At 43.2% G+C, this 18,819-nt stretch overlaps 1 protein-coding gene and 1 long non-coding RNA gene across 18 annotated transcripts in view; one reads left to right on the forward strand and one right to left on the reverse strand.

Moving 5' to 3' along the window:
- The window catches only part of Ptprt (protein tyrosine phosphatase, receptor type, T), a 1,139,160-nt gene that overhangs the window by 859,381 nt on the left and 260,960 nt on the right, over positions 1–18,819 (reverse strand). The gene's annotated exons all lie outside the window — the stretch shown is intronic.
- Positions 9,445–12,578, forward strand: Ptprtos (protein tyrosine phosphatase, receptor type T, opposite strand). The gene is made up of 3 exons (NR_040617.1): positions 9,445–9,470; positions 9,931–10,031; positions 12,075–12,578. It is a non-coding gene; the product is annotated as a protein tyrosine phosphatase, receptor type T, opposite strand (long non-coding RNA).

An 18,819-nucleotide genomic window follows, 5' to 3' on the forward strand; every position in this document is an offset into this window, starting at 1 on the left:
ACCCCTTCAGCAGTTCAGCTCTGGCAAATCAGCCTGTGGTGGCTGGATGGGATTCATCCACCATAGCCTCTCCAGATGAACCTTAAACATAGAAGAAAGGGTTTTTAAGGACAGAGCATAAGAAGGCCTCAATGATATGAAGCTTAAATCACCCAGATGCTGGTACTGGGTCAACCCACAGATTTGGGTCTTGGGGATGGTGAGGTGAACTGTTATGTTAATTATATTAGCTTGTCCTCAGTTCTGCCAGCCAGCCTACCCACTCTCAAATATTGACACTTTGGTTGTCTGCAGAGGGAAAACTGGCCTAGGTAGACATGGATGCCAACAAAAGGGAGCGCTCTCCTGAGGATTAAAGAAGTAGCCTTTGATGAAGCCTTTAAAAGGCAAGTAGTTTGCTCGCTATGGTGCCTAACCATAAAGCAGACCCAATACCTCAAAACCACCTCCTGTCAGACTCTCAGATGCCTAAGAGTTCATGTCCAGGACACACAAACACATTTCTCATTTCCAGAACAAGCACTTAGCAATTTCCAGCTCTGTGCACTTTTTTTTTTCTTAAATCTGCAAAGGCCCAAAGCAGAGGTTCAGCCCCTGCCAACATGACTTCACCTCAGGCAAAAACTCTGAAACAGAAATGAACTTCTACCACCAAAGCTGCCACTTGCTAAATCACATAATAACCCTGTCAGGACCTGACAGGACAAGGAGGCAGGTGGTCCTGAAGACTGAGGATTTGCCTAGGAGAAAAGAGCCCTGCGTTAAAGACTTGGCTTTGCCACCAGCTGGCTGTGTGACCTTGGCTGGGTACACTCTGTTGAAGATGGACCTGGCTGGAAGCTCCTGGCTGTCTCTCATAGAACCTCACCCAGATGACCATGCAACTCCTGGGAAAAGGGGGTGGGGGGAAGTGGGTATTCAGAGGGAATGGAAAGAAACTAGTGTAGTAGTGTAGTAATTAAGGGAAGAAGATGGGAGAAAAGATGCTACAGTTACAGAAACTGAAATGGATTTTGAGATACAAATGGCAAACCTTCTCTTCTAGACCCTTGCTAGAATCTACAGCAGGAACGGGAATCTGCCTAATTAATTTAATCGGTTGTGTGTGGTTTTTCTACTCTGTCAACACCCATGTTCAGAAATATATCACATCTAATGATTAGGAAACCAATCACATCACTGGTCTCAACAGACGACCTGGATTAGATTCTATAGCTCTCCCTTCCTTGATATATCCTACCTATACTTATGAAATATAATTTTTGAAGGAAAATAAGAATCAAAAATATATGAGAATAAATTCAGGAGAAACAGAACTAGAAAGCATTGCTGATGTTAATAACAAGAGCACGAACTGGTGAACATTCTATGTCCTCATTAAGGGGGAGATGGCTCAGTCAGGGAAGTGTTTGTTGTGCAAGCATGAGGACCCAAGTTCAAGACCAAGAGCACACCTGTAAAACCTATTTGTGGTAGTGATGTGTTCTTGTAGTCCTAGCATTGGGGAAATAGAAATGGGCAGATCTAGGAGGGTGCTGGCCAGCAGGCTTCGCCAAATCTGTGAGATCCAGACCAGTGAGAAACCTATAGACTTTGTCTCAAAAAAATAAAATAAAATAAAATGAACAGTACACTGAGGACTAATGCCTGAAGTTTACCTCTGGCCTCTACATGAATACAGACACGAATTCCCACATACTCAACACATGCGTGTGCACACACACACAACACACACACATCTATATGTAATCTATATATGCTGAAACGAGAAGAAAGAGACATAGCGGGAAACTGAGATCAAATGAAAAGACAGCAGGATTAGATGGCAATTTGTAGATTCTCAAGGAATCTCATGGAAAGTAAATAAAATGCAAAACACAGCATCAAGAGTGACCTAAATGGCCTACATGACAAGCCCTCCAATCTCAACACCGGCTGAAATGAGCAAAGGAATCAAAAGCAGCATACAAACCACAGGCATGGTCCCTCATTGACTTGGACACAATCTGGGCCCATCCAAAATGCCTAGAACTTACACCCCATGGGATCCATTCTTGAAAGAATAGCTGGGTATTAAAATAATTAGTGAATTCTGGAAGAGCTTGGAGTATCTGCCAGTTGGAACTTGACGGCTGGGATAGGAGATCTAGGAAGAGGGGGATATCTCACTTGAGGTACCCTTTACTTTGGTATCAACACCTCTCTTATATCTCTGCTGTAAGTCAGTTCTCCAGAAGCATCTAGAAGAGCCCTCATACTGGAAGAGCAGAATGTAAAGAGGACAAGAGAGTAGGATAGCTTTTAAGATAAGGACCAATGGCAGTTAACCAAATGGCAAGCAATCATGAGCCCTGAACAGCTCACCCCGAGAGGCCTGGACAAGAGATGTATCTTTTGTAAGCCACGACCATGAACACTTTCTGGACGTGGGGAGACCTGGAAGTCTGAGGAAAGCTGAGCAGATAACCCCCCCACCCCTGGCCTTCCAAGGCCCTGCCCATTATCAAATACAACTGGAGTCACCTGGAGAACAGCAAACCCATCTGACGACATGCTCCGCCAAGGAAGCAGAGCATATACAATGGGTGAAGAGAAGCCTGAGGAATCCTGGCTTGTGCACATTGCCTAGCCCATGACCCAGGCAGGACCTGGGACAGGGCACTCATTCCTTTCTAGAGTGAAGTTCTTATGAGAAGACAATAATCCTATGAGTTTTGTAAAACTTGAAGGCTAAACACTATGGGAAAGTGTTTTATCTTTCCCAAAGATACCAACATCTTCAAGAAAAAGATGTAAACTCAGAACAAACACTGTTTATTTAAAATGTGAAAAGAAATCATATGGAAAAAAATTCTAGTAACCAAAAACCACTACAAATACTGTATTTTCCTGAAAAACAACAGCATTAGTAATTATTATCTTCTCTCTGGTTTTCTGGATGTTGTGCTTGGGATTATTTTTCAATTAAAATGGCTTTTACAATATCATGTTCATAGCAATGGAGACTAAAAATGGCCTCTCTCAAAGCTTGATTAATATCTCTGCATTATTTTACTATTTTCCTTTGTCCCTTTTCATGTGTGTGTGTATAGTATGCCTGTGCATGCATGCATGGTTTTGCATGTGTGTGGACACCTGTGTGTGATGGTACACATACATGTGTGTGATGATACACATACATGTGGAGGCCTGAAGTGGATGTCAGGAGCCACCTTTAACTGAATTTCAACCTTATCCATTGAGGCAAGGTTTCTCAATCAAACCCAGAACTCACAGATATGTCTAGTCTTGATGGCCAAGCTTCTCTATGGATCCCCATTCTCTGCCTAAAATTACAGGCAGGCAATCCTGCCCACCTGGCAGCAACATGGATTCTTGTGATCCAAACTCCAGTCCCTACACTTGTAAGGCAGATACTTTAACCACTGAGAATCTGCCCGAAAACTATTTCTTTATTATTAGTAGCTAGTTTAAGCCCTTCAAGTTTACGTTGTTTTTTATACAGTTTAGAACTCTTGAGGATTCTCATCATTTAGATCCTTCTCATCTATGTGCTATAATATTCAAGATCATCCTATGTTCTCTTGTGTATTAAGTGATTTTAAATAAGCCATGAACTGATGGTATTGAGCATGCTCTCTCTCTCTCTCTCTCTCTCTCTCTCTCTCTCTCTCTCTCTCTCTCTCACACACACACACACACACACACACACACACACACACACACAGTATGTGCTTATTCTATTAACCCAAGTTTACATTTTAATTTCTGCTTATATACATCCAGAAAGTACTCTGACTACTCCAAAGACTCTTTCTAAAGAAACGTATGATGAAAAGGCTACTGTAGGGGAAATCATGCAGCCGGCTTAACCAACTATCACTACAGTGTTCTTGCTTTTGATCATTTTATAAAATATATGACTCTCAGAACAAACTGCTGGGCCCCTCTCTGAGCTTTGGAAAGTAATGTGACAGAGGGGAACCTGAAGCCTATGCTACAATAACTTGAATTCAGGACTCTGCAACACTCTCACAGGATGCAAATAGGCATGACAGGTGCCTGTCTCCGGATGTGGCTAGTATTATTCCATGTAGCCATGCCAAATTTCTTGATGATGATATATAGTAGTTAATGTTTCTATTACTATGATAAACACCATGTATGTGATGTAAAAGGGTGTATCAGAGTACACTCTATAGTCAAAGGAAACATGTTCCTTTGACTTGGTTCTCTCCTCCACATTTACATGCTCCAGGGATCAAACTCACCTTTCCAGGATTGTACAGAAAACAACTTAATCCTCTGATTCATGTTCCTGGCCCTCATTCTGATGAAGGCACCCGTGCCCTGCCCAGCATTTGCCAACATCTGCTATATCTGTACAGTGGCCTATCTCATGTTCCTAACTTCTTGCTGGAGCTCAGGTAAGGGAATAGGGTGGGTCTTGGAGACAAGATCTGTTAGTTCACTGAAATGCACTTACTTTCATATTAACATTTTTGATTTTACCTCTGGCTTAAAAATATACAACAATGATGGGGAAGAAAGAAAGAGAGAAAGAGAGAGAGAGAAAGAAAGAAAGAAAGAAAGAAAGAAAGAAAGAAAGAAAGAAAGAAAGAAAGAAAGAAAGAAAGAGGAGGAAGGGAGGGAAGGAAAGAAAAAAGAAGAGAGGGAGGAAGATAGGGACAAAAGGAGGGAGGGAGGAAGTTGCTATTGTCCATAGCTCTTCAAAGCACTATGATTTAGACCTTTGCCCAGTGTTCTAAGACATGCTGAGCCCAATCACTATTTCAGTCTTGTTTATTATCCTATCTCTTTCCACATCTTTCCTCTCTCCATGCCACAATCACACCTTTGAACCCTGTAAGTGGATGCTATAAAGCTGCCTACCTTATCCTCTTCAATCTAATAGGTGGTTTGGTTGAAGATTTTTAGATTATGCTTTTCATAAGAAGCCCCAGGCCATATCATGTGACTTGTGGCAGCCTGCAGGCCCTGAGGATCATCTAGGAATCCTGCTGCCCATTTGGGAGTTTGAAGCTCTTTTGATTCAGACACACTAGAATCACCCTGATCTCTACCTGGAAGCTTTAACAGGGGTTTCTCAAAGAAGCTTACACTGGGAGCCACCTCGAAGGCTAACCTTAAGAAACAGAGCTAAGGACTAGGGAAACAGCTACGGGAGGACATGAGTTCAGACACCAAGCACTCATGTAAAAGCCAAACACATAGTCGCATGCCTGTAATCCCCATGGAGGAAAAGACAGGTGATCCCTAGGGCACGCTGACCACTGAGACTAGCTCAGTGGGTTAGAGCTCCAGATTCAGTGAGAGATCTTGTCTCAAAAACCAATGTGGAAAATGATTGAGAAAGGCACCTCATGTTTACCTCTAGCCTCCACACATGCATTTATATGTGTTTGTGTTCACATGTGCATTTAAGCATGCATGCATTTGTCACACACACACACACATGCACACACACACATGCATACATACATGCATTCATGCACATGTGTGAGATGTAGCATGTATGCCAGAAATGTGGGAGCAGCATGAAACCATGTGGTTGGGTCATTAAGACTCTTCATATGACCATCATGGCCTAGTCATCTAGGAACCTTGATAGAGGTTTCAGAGACTAGCAAACCATACAGTTCAGCTCTTACTGGAAACGTAAATAGGAGAAATGGTATTGACCTGTGGTGTGCTCTAAGAAGCACTGATTCTAGTGACTCCCCAAAGAATCCCCAATTTTCTGGGAAACAGCTAGACAGGTGAATGAGAGATGTGTACTGGGTCCAAACATTGCAGTGAATCTTGAGACAGCTGTTTTATTCAATGATACCCAGAGGGTACTGTAAAAGGCAGCTACACAAAATAAAGATACCAGTGAGGTAGACATGATTACAGAGCATGTTTTCAGGTAAATGCATCAAAGGAGGGCCACTTCCTAAAGCACGGTGTCTCCAGTCCATATCTAACAGTCACAACAACAATTGTGAGTCTTCTCTATACACATCTCTCTCTCTCTCTCTCTCTCTCTCTCTCTCTCTCTCTCTCTCTCTCTCTCTCTCACACACACACACACACACACACACACACACACACACACACTTAAAGTTATTAAAGGAGACCACAAGCTCTGGAATCTCAGGTGTGGGGAGTCTGGCATATTTTAAAAAGTTAAATATACAATAGTTATTATTATGTCCAGGGGTTTATAGCAGTAAAATGTATTAATAACCCAATAGCTCACAATTTGGTAACTACTAATTATTGATGAAGAATAAGGAGTAACTGCCTATTCTGGTTACCCTATAGTCAAATATATAGATATTTGATAAGATTGAGTGTGTTCAGAGTAAGAAGGCTGAGGGCTGTTCACAAGTATCAAAGTGGGGCTGCATATTTTGTTATATTTAACATCAGAAAGTTGTACATATGTTATATAGGAGCATCCTACATACGCTTATTGTTTTGTTTTTATTCTAAATGAAAAGAAATGAGGTTGGGTTTTTTTTTTTAATTGCAGGTAATCTGGGGAAGAATGAAGAACACAACAATCTCCTTCTAATTCATTTCTGTAGACATTTACCTGGGTCACATTTGTTATGTTGAATATTTTTCTAGTTACAGATATATACATTTATTTTCTTAAAAGTACTAGAAGCATGGTGGCTATAGAGGCCTCCACCTAACCAGCTTTTATAGTACATTTTATATCAGGAGTATTTTGCCATTTTACTATCCAAAAGGTGAATGTTAATGCCTGACATAATCTTATATGCCCTTGATAATTCATATCTCTTATTATTTCTTGTTGTTTGCATATTTTACTACTCCTAAAGCAAGAAAATAAACCTTAAGGCATCTCTATATTCTTTGCCTCAGGATAACTTTCTGAACATTGGAGTTCTAGGGATGGAGGATCTGTATTATAATTATATATGTATATACATATTCAAATCACCTTCAAGAACTGTTATTACAATTAACAAAACTTATAATATGGAATATTGTTCAACTCCCTTGCAATCTCACCATCACTGAAAATCATCATTATTTTTAATCTTTGTCATTTTAATTGGCGAACTGCAGAGGCCCTTTGTTTCACTTTTTATTTGAATATTAGCTTGAATGCTCTTCATAAGTTAACCAACCATTAATATTTCTTCATTCATAAATTATCAACTTATGCCCTTTGGTCATTTGTGATTGGGCTGTTTATTCTAATTTGTGTTATTATACAGTAAAAATATTAATCTATTTAACATATTCTCACTTACAAGTATTCCTCTGACTCTTTCTATTCTCTGAATTATTTTTGATATACATGAACTATAGAATATAAAAACAAAATCTAGAAATCACATTCCTACTTTTTTACATATTTCCCACATAGAATTTTTTTCTACATAGGATATCTATATAAGTATTTGGTGCCACAGAAAAAAATTAATACTTATGTGTATCATCTTTTGGTTCTCTTATTAAGCTATAGGTACATTTAAATATTCAATTCATCCAGGGAAAACTACAGAGGATGATGCACCTATTAATCTAACTGTATTTTATACTTAAAAATTATTTATTATTTTACATGAGTATGCATGAGTATAAGTGTGTGTACCACATGCATACAGGAACTCGAGGAGGCCAGAAAAGGGTACTAAATTCCCTGGAACTATAGTTACTGGCAGTTGTGAGCCACTGTGCTGAGAACTAGGTGCTGGGAACTAAACCCAGGTCCTCTGAAAGGACAGCAAGTACTCTTAACTGTTGAAGCATCTCTCCGGCTCCTGCGTTTTACTTTTAAAAGTGATATTTATGGGTCTGACTATGACACAGCTAGTGATGTTAGATAATTGCTGAGAAAGCAGATTGATCCGATTAAAGCCCTGTTCCACCTCTTATTGGTTTATCAGCTTTTGGCTAGCATGATAAACCTCCCTGCCTGAGTTTCAAAATAGTGTCTGACACACAGTGTCAGTGAAGTGTTAGAAGTCGTATCTGTGCCCCATGGCTGCTACAGAAAAGCACCACATGCCAAGTGGCTTAAGCAAAAGGTCTTGCCTAGCAGTTCTGAGGTCAAAAGTTGGAAATGAATGGGTGGTCAGTACTGGGTCCTTCTAGGGCTCTCAGCTCCAAGAGATTTGCTGCTGCTCTTGGTACTCCCTGGCTTACAGATATGCCTCCATGATCCCCAACTCTATCTTAGCAGGACATTCCTTCATGTATACACGTAGTATCTTTCCCCTCCCTGCACCTACCCTTTTCCTTCTCATGGGACACCTGTCATACTAGATTGGAGTGCATCTCAGTGACCTGACTTTTGGCAGAGTTAGTACCTCAACATGCATTCTTTTGGGAGATACAATTTAATATATAACATCCCTTACATCTTTTCATGTGAGTTATGGGGCTCTCAGACAATGCTAGCAGTGGCTTTAATCAAGGTGCCCCTGTACCGTTTATGGCAAATTGTAAAACAAGGTTTAGAGAATTATTTGTTGAGCATGGCAAGACCTCATCTCATGATCCCTAGGGATATTAGTCTACTGGCTGGCTTTTAAGTCACAGTAAGAACTGGATCTTATCGAGTGACTTTTTGAGGTTATTGGGTTATTCATATAGTAATTGTTCAAGTCCATTTTACCAATTCTATTGCAAGGAGGTATATTGTCCCTTTAACATACCACTAGCACAGACATGTGACTACTGTTCTTTTGCTCTATTTTCTTGCAGATGGCTGCATCCATCTTCATTCTTCAAAGGGTCCTAAACATTCTTGACAAATTTCACAACCAACACAAGACAACATTGTCGTTGTTTTCTTGGAAAGGGGAGTGATGGGTTCACCCTTGGCAGAGCCTTCATTCATAGTATCTGCTAGAAGTGTAAGCCACAGGATGGTGATTTTCTACTTCATAACCTGCTCATTTCAATTTTATTTCCTTCTACATTATATTCTGGTCATAGTGCCTCATTTCAAGAAAGCATGGATGACAGGTTACCTATGCAAAAACGCCCCTTTCTTAGAAGCCAGAGTCCATTAAGCACGCCAAGATAAGATTCTTGGTCTCCATGATTCTTGACTCCTTAGAACATGAGTTTTAAAGAACCAAACACATGTGCTTCTATACAATGGAAAAACACTTCCCAATAAAAATGACTGGACCATTGATACACACACAGTAACAAAAACAGTTAACAAATGCTTTCTGGTCACTAGAAGTGAAAGCCAATGTTGTGGATGGGTCCTGTGCTGTTTGTATGCTAATTCTGCTCTGCTGGGAGGGGTTGTAGACAAGGAGTGAGTCATATTCAGGTGACTTCTTGTGAACCAATCCCCTCATGAATAAAGGAGTCAATCACTTGGTGAGTAGGCAGGACTTCCAGGTTGGACAGAGGAAGAGAGGAAGCAGGAGAGAGCTAGGCCCTTTTGGAATGGGGACAGCAGAGGGGTAAGATGTAGCTGCTAGAGCTTCCTGGTATCATGGTAGATCTGCAATGATTCGCCATTGGAGGAATCAGATTTTAATAAGGCTTACAAGATTAGGATTTTAGTTGTTGTGCTCAGCGATTGAGTTACCATTGTTTCTGAACTAAGTTTGTGTTGCATTTTCCTTCATACGACGGCTCGTCTGAGTTCAAAAGAGAAAGGTACAGCAACAAAGTGTGGATTTGCCAGATGTGTGCCACAAAGGCTGTGGGAGATTTGAAGCATGGGTTTGGCATGGTAACAACCTACCAGAGGAAACTTAGTGAGCTGGGTAGAGAGATCTTGGAGTTCTGAGTCAGAGTCTCCACAAGATAAAAACAGGTTGGTCATTGCCCACCAGTGCATGGCCAGCCAGTCCGCTGGGGCAAATGCACAAGTTCAGGAATGTGTGCCTGTTCTCATTTTTAAATATTTCCCACAAGGCCAATGGATAACAAAACACCTGCCTTCCTGCATCTGATTCTCTGTGCCTGTGAAAATGACGGGAAGGCACCAACATATCCATGGTGAACAGGAGCTGAAGGTAAGGAGAGGTTTTCTTACCTACGCAATACCACGAGGCAATCTGCTCAATAATGGGGGGAAATCCTAATGACACACCTAAGGGGTAAATGGATTGTGTATGAGTGAATGATCAACCACAAGGTGATAATCACAGGTGCTTTTTAACCTCCTTAGTATAAATTTGAAACCTTAACATAAAGTTAAAAAAATTATAATAAAAAACACAGAGCCACCTAATTTGTGTGAGGCAGAAGCCTTGAAAACATGGCCCTAGGGCACCTTTTCCCTCTCTAATTATCTGAACCCCTAGCCCTCCCTAAATGGCCTACTTCACAAATATGCAATCCCATGACTTAATAAACTGAGAGATAACGGGGGGGAAAGAGATACAATTAAGGAAAAGAGGCAACCCAAACTTTGGCCATTGGAGTGAAATGGCTGTGCTAATATCTTTGTTAATGTCTCATGGTCAGAGGAAAGAGAAAACGGCTCCCAGAATTACCGCCTTTGCCATTTTAGGGCCTCTCTGGGAGGCCAGCTGTACTACACAATGTGCTTGGAAACCCGAGCTTCCATTACGAAGTCTGAGCTTATGGTTCAGCTTAGAGGCCCCTGCAGAAAGATCACTCAGTCTCTTGGAAAGAGTTCTCAAACCTGGCAGGGCTACAAGAAAGGGCTGGGGAGTCCCTGCCCTGACAGTAGTTGGCTTGGCTTGAAAGTCCTCTGTGAGCTGCATCCTAATGCACACAAAAGCTTTGTGTTGGTTTCCCAGCTTTGCCCTATGCCAGGGCAGGCTGTCCAGTGAAGCAACCTGCATCTATCTGCAGAGTGGACCAGACTCACCCATACACCCCGATCCAGAGAGCTCAGGGTATCGGAAGCAGCTGCCTTAATGGTATACCTCACAACATATCCATAGTCTTACTCTGGGAGACAGATGAATCGATGCTATTTGAAAAGGCATTACCAAAAGAAGGACTGAGAACTGTTAAATATCCAGCCAGTGAAACCACATTGTTTTCTGCCCTCCAATCAGTCCAGAATGAAAAAGAACTCCCTGGGGCTTGAGAACTTGAGTTGTGAGGCCTCTTTCACTGTTAACCACTTCATTATTACAGAAAGTACCTCCAGAAACCAAAAAGCAAGTGACAGGTTGCTAGCTAAGTCAGAACATAGGGTCGGGACACGCAGAAGAGGTTAACTCTTCTGTAGCTGCCTCCATTTTATAGACCAATGGTTCTCAACTTCCCTGAGACTGTGACCCTTTTTAATATAGTTCCTCATGTTGTGATGATGCCCAACCATAAAGTTATCTCATTGCTACTTCAGGCCGTAACTTTGCTACTATCATGAGTCATAATGTAAATATCTGATATGTAGGATATCAGATGTGTGACCCTCAAGGAGGTCTGGACCCAGAGGTTGAGAATACCTGTTATAAACAAAGGGCCTTCCACTGCTCCACCTAAGGGGAGCTGTCAATGAGGAGCAGAGGAACTGGTCCTTTAACTGCTGCTGCTACTGCCGCCACCGCCGCCACCCATTACCCTGGCTATACTCACTAGTGGTCACCGGGTCTCAGAGCATCCTGTCACTTCTACCATGTTTTGCCCACCTGAGCCTGGGCACCAGGGATCTCTCACCTGTTCTTGCCACCTTCCAGATACCATTTTCCTTCTAGCTCAGGCACAGCAAGAACTCAAATGGGCAGCATAAGGCCCATAGTGATCTCCCTACCCTGGGGACCAGTGTGAGTCATGAGTTCCAGTTGTTCTGTGCAGTCAGTAGAGAAGTCATCGGAGCCTAAGCTTCACTAAAGCTCTGTGTTCCTGATGGAGAAAGACTTCCAGCCCTGTGTGTTACAGGAAACAGCTCATTGCCTAGAACCATGTTCCCCACACGGCTTACCCAAAACTAAGAACAACCTTAGCTTACCTATGACAAGACCAAAGAGGAAGCTTATAAATTCTCACCCTCAATGTAGCTACACTAACCAGTGTAGACAAATCACCCCCAGTGTGACTGTGTCAGATAGGACATGGGCTTTCTTCCTCTGTTGCAGACCCTTCCCAGGACTGGCTGACCACCAAAGAACACTGCCAATCCCTTTACCTATCAGGCTACTTCTCCTTCCACTCACTCTGGGGTGGCTACTTTTGTATCCACGTCACCCAAACACCTGGCAGAGACAGTAAAAGATGGAAAAGATCTCCTTTGGCTCACAGCTTCAGACATCTTATCATGGACTCATCGTGGCAGAGAAGCCACGGTGAAGTTCCTGATGACAAGAGCATGTGGCAGAGGCTCCCAGACATCACCTTGAACAAGGAAGCAGGAACAGTTAACAGAATGGGGGCATTGTGCCTTGTCCTCAGAAGACTTGCCCCTCATAATGACTTACCTCTACTAGCCAGCCCTCAGCACCCAAAGGTTCCAAAGTCTCTCAAAATAGCATAACCAGCTCAAGAACAAACCTCGAAGCATCATCATATGGAGGGGATTTCAGATACAAACCAACACACCCCAACCACACGGCTCTCCTCATTCTAAACTCTTCCTACTTTCATAGTGTCTGCTTCCTAACGTGTTTTCTTGCTGCTGTGCACAGTTATAATTTTTACTCTGATAAGCAGTTCAGGATGAAGCGGGGCAAAGTCCCAGCCACCACTCTGGACTGCCATACCATTTACGAGGCCTGACCTACACTATCAGGATGGAGAGCACATATATAGGTGGAAGGCACTTATACACCCGTTTATCTTTCATCAGTTAGGACTCTAAAGGAAAGATGCTAAATTGAGCTGCCCTAAATGCTTAAACTAGTCCACTGCTCTCTGCAGCTTCCCTCCCACCCATAACTGCAGGAAAAGGCCCCTCTACGACAAGCTGCACCATCCATATAACTCCCTAAACATAAAACAGACCTTGCCCAGGGAAAGATATCCACTCCTCCGTCTCCGGCTAAGACCTGCCACCAGGAAACAGTGCAGCACTAAAAGTTTATATCTATGCCTTGAAACTCAACGCCAAACACTCCTGGAGCTCTGCTCTCTTTACAGGCTGTGAAAGCACCTGTCCAGCTTTTCAGGGCTGGGTCTCAATCAAGGAAACCACAAAGGGATGGCAGTGGGAAGACAAAGGGACTGTCTCTATCAGGACAGCTAACAGCAGCAAGGAAAGCAGGTGAAATAGATGTGCCCCAAGCTTTTCCTTCCCCAGCTTTCTTTTCCTTCTTGAGATCAAGGGTGCCCCATGCTTTTCCTTCCCCAGGTTTCTCTTCTTGAGATCAAGGGTGCTCCGTGCTTTTCCTTCCCCAAATTCCTCTTTCTTCCTGAGATCAGGGCTTGGACCTTAGCCCCTGAACTGGAACGTTGAGCTATAAGCAGCTGACCAAGCCTCTAGGATGAGAATGAGATAATGCTAATGTGTGGGCCCCGCCAGAGATGACAGTTGGGAAATGTGAAGGCCAGGTGGCCCAAGCCCTTCCGCTTAAATGTAAACAAACAAAAAAAAACGAGCTACATGTGCTTCGGATCTGGCAAGCAGTAGATGCCAGTCCATGAAACATCTTGCTGAATATATTAGGTGCCAACTGTAGGCTTTATTTTGCAAATATTAGCTCATTAGATTGCTACTGCCCCCTGAAAAATACCATTTGAATTAAAGTCAAAGACTTAAAACTAAAACAGAATGGGACAAATCCCTGTAGTTAAGCAAGAAGGCCTTGGAACTTCCCCACTCACCCACTCACCCATTCTATGAAGAGTATCGTCAGTGTCCACTGATTGTGTGTTGATTTTGTTCTACTCATTCTTTTAGTCTAGCTCAATAGGCTCTGTATGTTTCTGTGTGTGTGCGTGTGTGTGTGTGTGTGTGTGTGTGTATACACATGCCTGTGGAGGTTAAAGGACAACATTATGTATCATTCCTCAGGAACTATCTACTTTGTTATTTTGACACCGAGTCCCTCATTGGCCTAGAGCTAAGCAAATAGGCTACACTGGCTGGTCAGCAAGCCCAAGGATCTGCGTGTTTCTGCCCTCTGCAGAGCTGGGAGTACAAGAGAGTGCCACCACACCCAGGGCTTTCTACATGGGTCCTTCGTATTTAACTCAGATCCTTAAGCCTGTACAGCAAGCTTTACAGACTAAGCTATCTCCCAACCCAGGTTCAACAGATCTTATACACTGCATTGGGCTTAAGAATCATGCCACAAACAAACTTTATCACAGAAGCCTTAAAGGATTTTCCGAGGGTAATTTTGACAATAAGCGATTCCCAGTGTGTTGATCTCAGAGGCCATTCTCTCCACAGGACTCTGGTCTGCTGTGGCAGAGCTTAGGACTAGGACATCACACAAGGCCAGCCTGGGGCTGCAGCATGGAGAAAGGGCTAGGTGCACAACAATATTCTAGGGTTATCATGGTCATAGTGATTTTGGTTTGAACAAGGTGAATGAGGTGAGTCAGAAACAGGGGGGAAAAAACATAAGTGTATTGTAGATCCTAACTATGAAAGAGTCCCCAGCATGATGCCCACGATGGTCAAAGCATGAAAGGAGCAGGCTAAATGGCCAGGTCGGGCACAAAGTACCACACACCCTATAGTTCCTTTTATATAAAATGGTAGCAATGGGAAAACCATAGTATCAAAAAGTGGAGAATTTGCTGCCTGGGGAAGAGTTGGTGGGGAGGGAAGCGAGATGGAAGTTGAGAACAGGAAAGAAGAGAAGAGAGTTTTGTTTGTTTGTTTGTTTTGTTTTTTAGGGTAAGGGAACAATTCCACATGTAAATGTCACAGGGTTACACGGTTCTGCGGCATAGCCAAGTATTGCCATGTTGTGTATTTTAACGTGACAAACTAGAAGCGATATCTTGATGCATTTTCAAAGGGGTGAGAGAGACATACACATCCGAAAGATTTGCGGCCCCTCATCCAAACAAAAGGCTACTGTGCAAGTTGGTTCGGAAGAATACACAGAACAGATCCACAGTCTTGCTTTCAAATTTTTCCCTTCGCATTCTCAGGAAGAGAGAGAGAGAGAGAGAGAGAGAGAGAGAGAGAGAGAGAGAGAGAGAGAGAGAGAGAGAGAGAGAGAAGCGACTGCAACTGCGCTGCACATCTGAGTCCCTCCTTTCAGACCGGGCCCTAATCAGTGCAGAGAACTGGGTAACAAATAAGACCAAGAGGGTTTAATTAAACTGAGCAATCATTAAACTGGATTTAAGAGTGCCTGTGTTTGCAAAACAACAAAATATTTACAGACATTTTCCTCATCCCCTTCATTAGCTTCAGACTCCGCAGGAAATATGGAGGTTGGGAGCAGGTTCTAATGAGATCCTGTGAATTTTAACTACTGAGGTTACCGTGGCAAGAAGACAGCACAGAAAAACGCCTGTGATGGAGCGGTAAGCAGGAGAACAGGGTACCAAACGAGCTAGAACTAGGCTTTCAGGTCAGCCTTCTTCTTCTTCTTCTTCTTCTTTCTTTTAATTTAAAAAAGAAAGAAAAAACTATATGCGTATTAATGAAGTAAAGTGGAGTGCAGGGTTATGAACAGCAAAACATTAAGCCAGCAATTGTACAGAGCAGGGGTGTTTAGAAGAATTTTTTTTTAAATCTCTGTTATCCAAGATTTGTTCAAACATGGTTTTGTTACCTTCCTTTCTTTCAGATTGGATGTTGATTTAGATGTGTCAAGGTCAGTTATACTATTATCCTTTTGCTATTTCTGAGAACAAGGGGGAAAAAAGGGGACCAACCTGAAGTTTCTGTGCCCTTGGTGTCCGTCGTACCTGCTCTCCAGGTTCTCAGATAAAACAGGAGAGTGACCTGTTCTTTTCAAGGTCATCTGTGACCTCTGGCTGAATCCTAAGGTCAGAACTCAGTCCCTACCACACTGACTCAATGGGCAGTGTGGCTGGAGTTGGTACCCCTACCCCCACCCCCAGGGGTTTCCGCCATGCTATTTCCTTGTTCCTCCTCCAGTCTACAGCTCACACTGCTGAGCCCCCATCACTGGGCTCTTCTACTGAGCTCAGAACTCAGTCCTCTCTTCTCTACATTCAACTAGAGGACTGCATCCAAGCCCATGGGATAATACCCATACAAGGACCATAACCGACAGGTCTTTATTATAAACCTCCACTAAGCTCAGGTCGGTCTCTCTACCTAACTAATATACCCACACAGCTGTGTAACAAACACCTTGCTTCTTGCCTCATACATAAAGGTAACGGTTTCCCTTCTTCCCAGCCTGCTCCTGTGTACCTTCCCTCACGGTCTCAGTCTCCCTGGAAGGTTCCCTCAGCCTTCCTTTGTATCAACAGTGGGTGCTCCATGCAGTCCTCTGCAGTAACACACCTTGAAGGAGAAGACTGTTGCCTGCAGGAGCCTGCATGTGAGAGTCGGGATGACTCCCTGGCTGCCACTGTGCACGCCAGGATCAAAGCCCTGCATAGCTTCACTGAGGCCATTCAAACACTACAGCACTTAATGCCTTCAGCCCTTACCATTGTAGATGGGAGCAAACTACCCTGGCCTTATGGAATCCTCACCCTTGGAAGTAAAGTTGAGCCGTCAAGCTTCCCTCCAGGAAGACTTCTCCCATCCTAAGCTGCATCTGTGTCCACCCCTGTAATCCCCAGTGCCTACCTACCTTGTGAAATGACAAACAGTCCATTTCTGTAGACAGAAAGGACTCCACCATAGTGTCAGGGGAGCCCCCCAACTGTCTTTTCTGCCCTGTAACCATAGCTGCTGATATCACTCATGTATCTAAAGTATGACTGGAAGGGCCGGTCCTACCTATAGCATGTTCTACCACAGCACCTGGAGATGCTAAGTGAAATCAAGAACATTAAAGGTCACCACTAGGGATCTCTGTTCATAGGCAATAAAAATGAACAAAGTCACAGGCTGGGAAATACAGAGGGTTAGGATTCTCAACAAAATGAAAAATACAGACCCTATCACAGGCATGCTGTGATGGTGGTTAAAGAACACTAGATACTCAGAACAGAACATTTTTGTGCCTCGAGCTGGATTTGAGGCCCATGGCTTTGCAATATCTGAATCAAATGACATAAAGCTCTTAAATGTGTAAGACCTCAGGGATGAAAACTGACCGAAGGCTTCCAGACAGTGGGAAATGCCTGCACAGAACTTGCCAGGTGACACAATGCCCATACGGCACCACCTAGGTGACAACACACTTCTCATATGGATCTTCCCAATCACCTGAATAATAGTCCCCAAGAGGTCCATTATCACTGCTATTCTGCCTTTGAGAAAATCTAGAGCCTAGGAAAGTCAGATGACTGAACAGGGTCACTCGATAAAATTCAAAAGACCTGGGAGCCTCTGGAATTAATCCCAGCATTCCCACAGACACTGTGGGGATGTCTAGGGTACCATGTCTTGGTAGAGAGCATCTGATGTTATCAGCATCCCATCAGCTTCCAGCTAAACTGGGTACTCTGAATAAACTATATAGACTCACATAAGAATTTCCTGACCACTTCAATATTTGCATTTTAATATTACTCCCTCCCCTTCCCTCTCCCTCCCCTTCCTCCTCTCCCTCCTCTCCCTCCTCCTCCTCCTTCTCCTTCCAATTACAGTCTACATCATGAATGTCCAGAAATCTCTGGACATTATGCTACACACAGCCAGCAAAGGAAGACCATGGCACCTGTATGTAAAACAGTCTTCTACCCTGGTAATAGAAGCAGAGATGTAGCCACGGTCTGGTGAACAGGCAATACAATGCTTGCCAGCATCCAAGGCTGCACCTGAGACCCCCTGGGAACAAAAACAACTTGATTCCAAAAGTACAAATGTAGAAGCAAAATAGACAAAATGGGGCCCGAGTAGGCTAAAACCCACACAAGCATGCAAGCTCTTTGCCCTGAGGGCTTAAGTACAAGTGAAATCATTTTGACATTGCCAAGGCAAAGAGAGCTGAGGTTACACAGAATGGCTCAAATGTACACAGACCATCACAGCTGGAAATGGCTGAGCCTTAGAGCAGTCCCCTAAAACAGCTGTAGTAACTTCACGACACAGCAAAGAGAAGGTGGCTCAAAAAAGGTCTGGTGAGTGTGTGGCACTAAACAGAGATTTGGACATAAAAGGGCTTTGGTTGACAAGTCTGTGTGCACAAGACTTCATCCATGGTCCTCACACTTTATTGGTTATATAAGTTACCTTAGAACTTGTTGCATGCAGATAGATTCCTGGGCCTGGCACTAGAGACTCTGAGTCTGTACTTCAGGGATGGGCCCCAAGCATGCACACTGGTAGAGTACCCCCAAGGTACATCCAGTGCTGGAGTTTCATGTCCACAGCATAAGAATCACAGGAGGTGTGGCATGTTTTGCAGAACAAAGAGACCTTCCAAAATAGAAACCTAAAGCTGCCAGCCATGAAGTGTTGGAGCAGGCAAAACTCTTTCTGCAGAAGTTCTGGCTGAGCAAAACTCTCTTGGACCTCTTGTGATATGTTAGTGCCATTTACACTAACATTTAGTAGATATGAAGTGTGTGTGTGTGTGTGTGTGTGTGTGTGTGTGTGTGTGTATGAGAGAGAGAGAGAGAGAGAGAGAGAGATTCAATGTCTTAGTATCCCTAGAAACTACGGTGCTCAGACAGGGTATTAATAACGTTGCTATTAGATGTCTATGATAAGACAAGACAGGAAAAGCTGAGGGTCCAACAAATAAGAAACCTTATTCTCTCCTTGGATGTCCCACTTGCCACGGAACTAACGTAGGGTTTGGTGACTCCCAGCATCAAAGTCACCATCCT

This window comes from Mus musculus, chromosome 2 (genome assembly GCF_000001635.26).
Source record: "Mus musculus strain C57BL/6J chromosome 2, GRCm38.p6 C57BL/6J".
Lineage (NCBI taxonomy): Eukaryota > Metazoa > Chordata > Mammalia > Rodentia > Muridae > Mus > Mus musculus.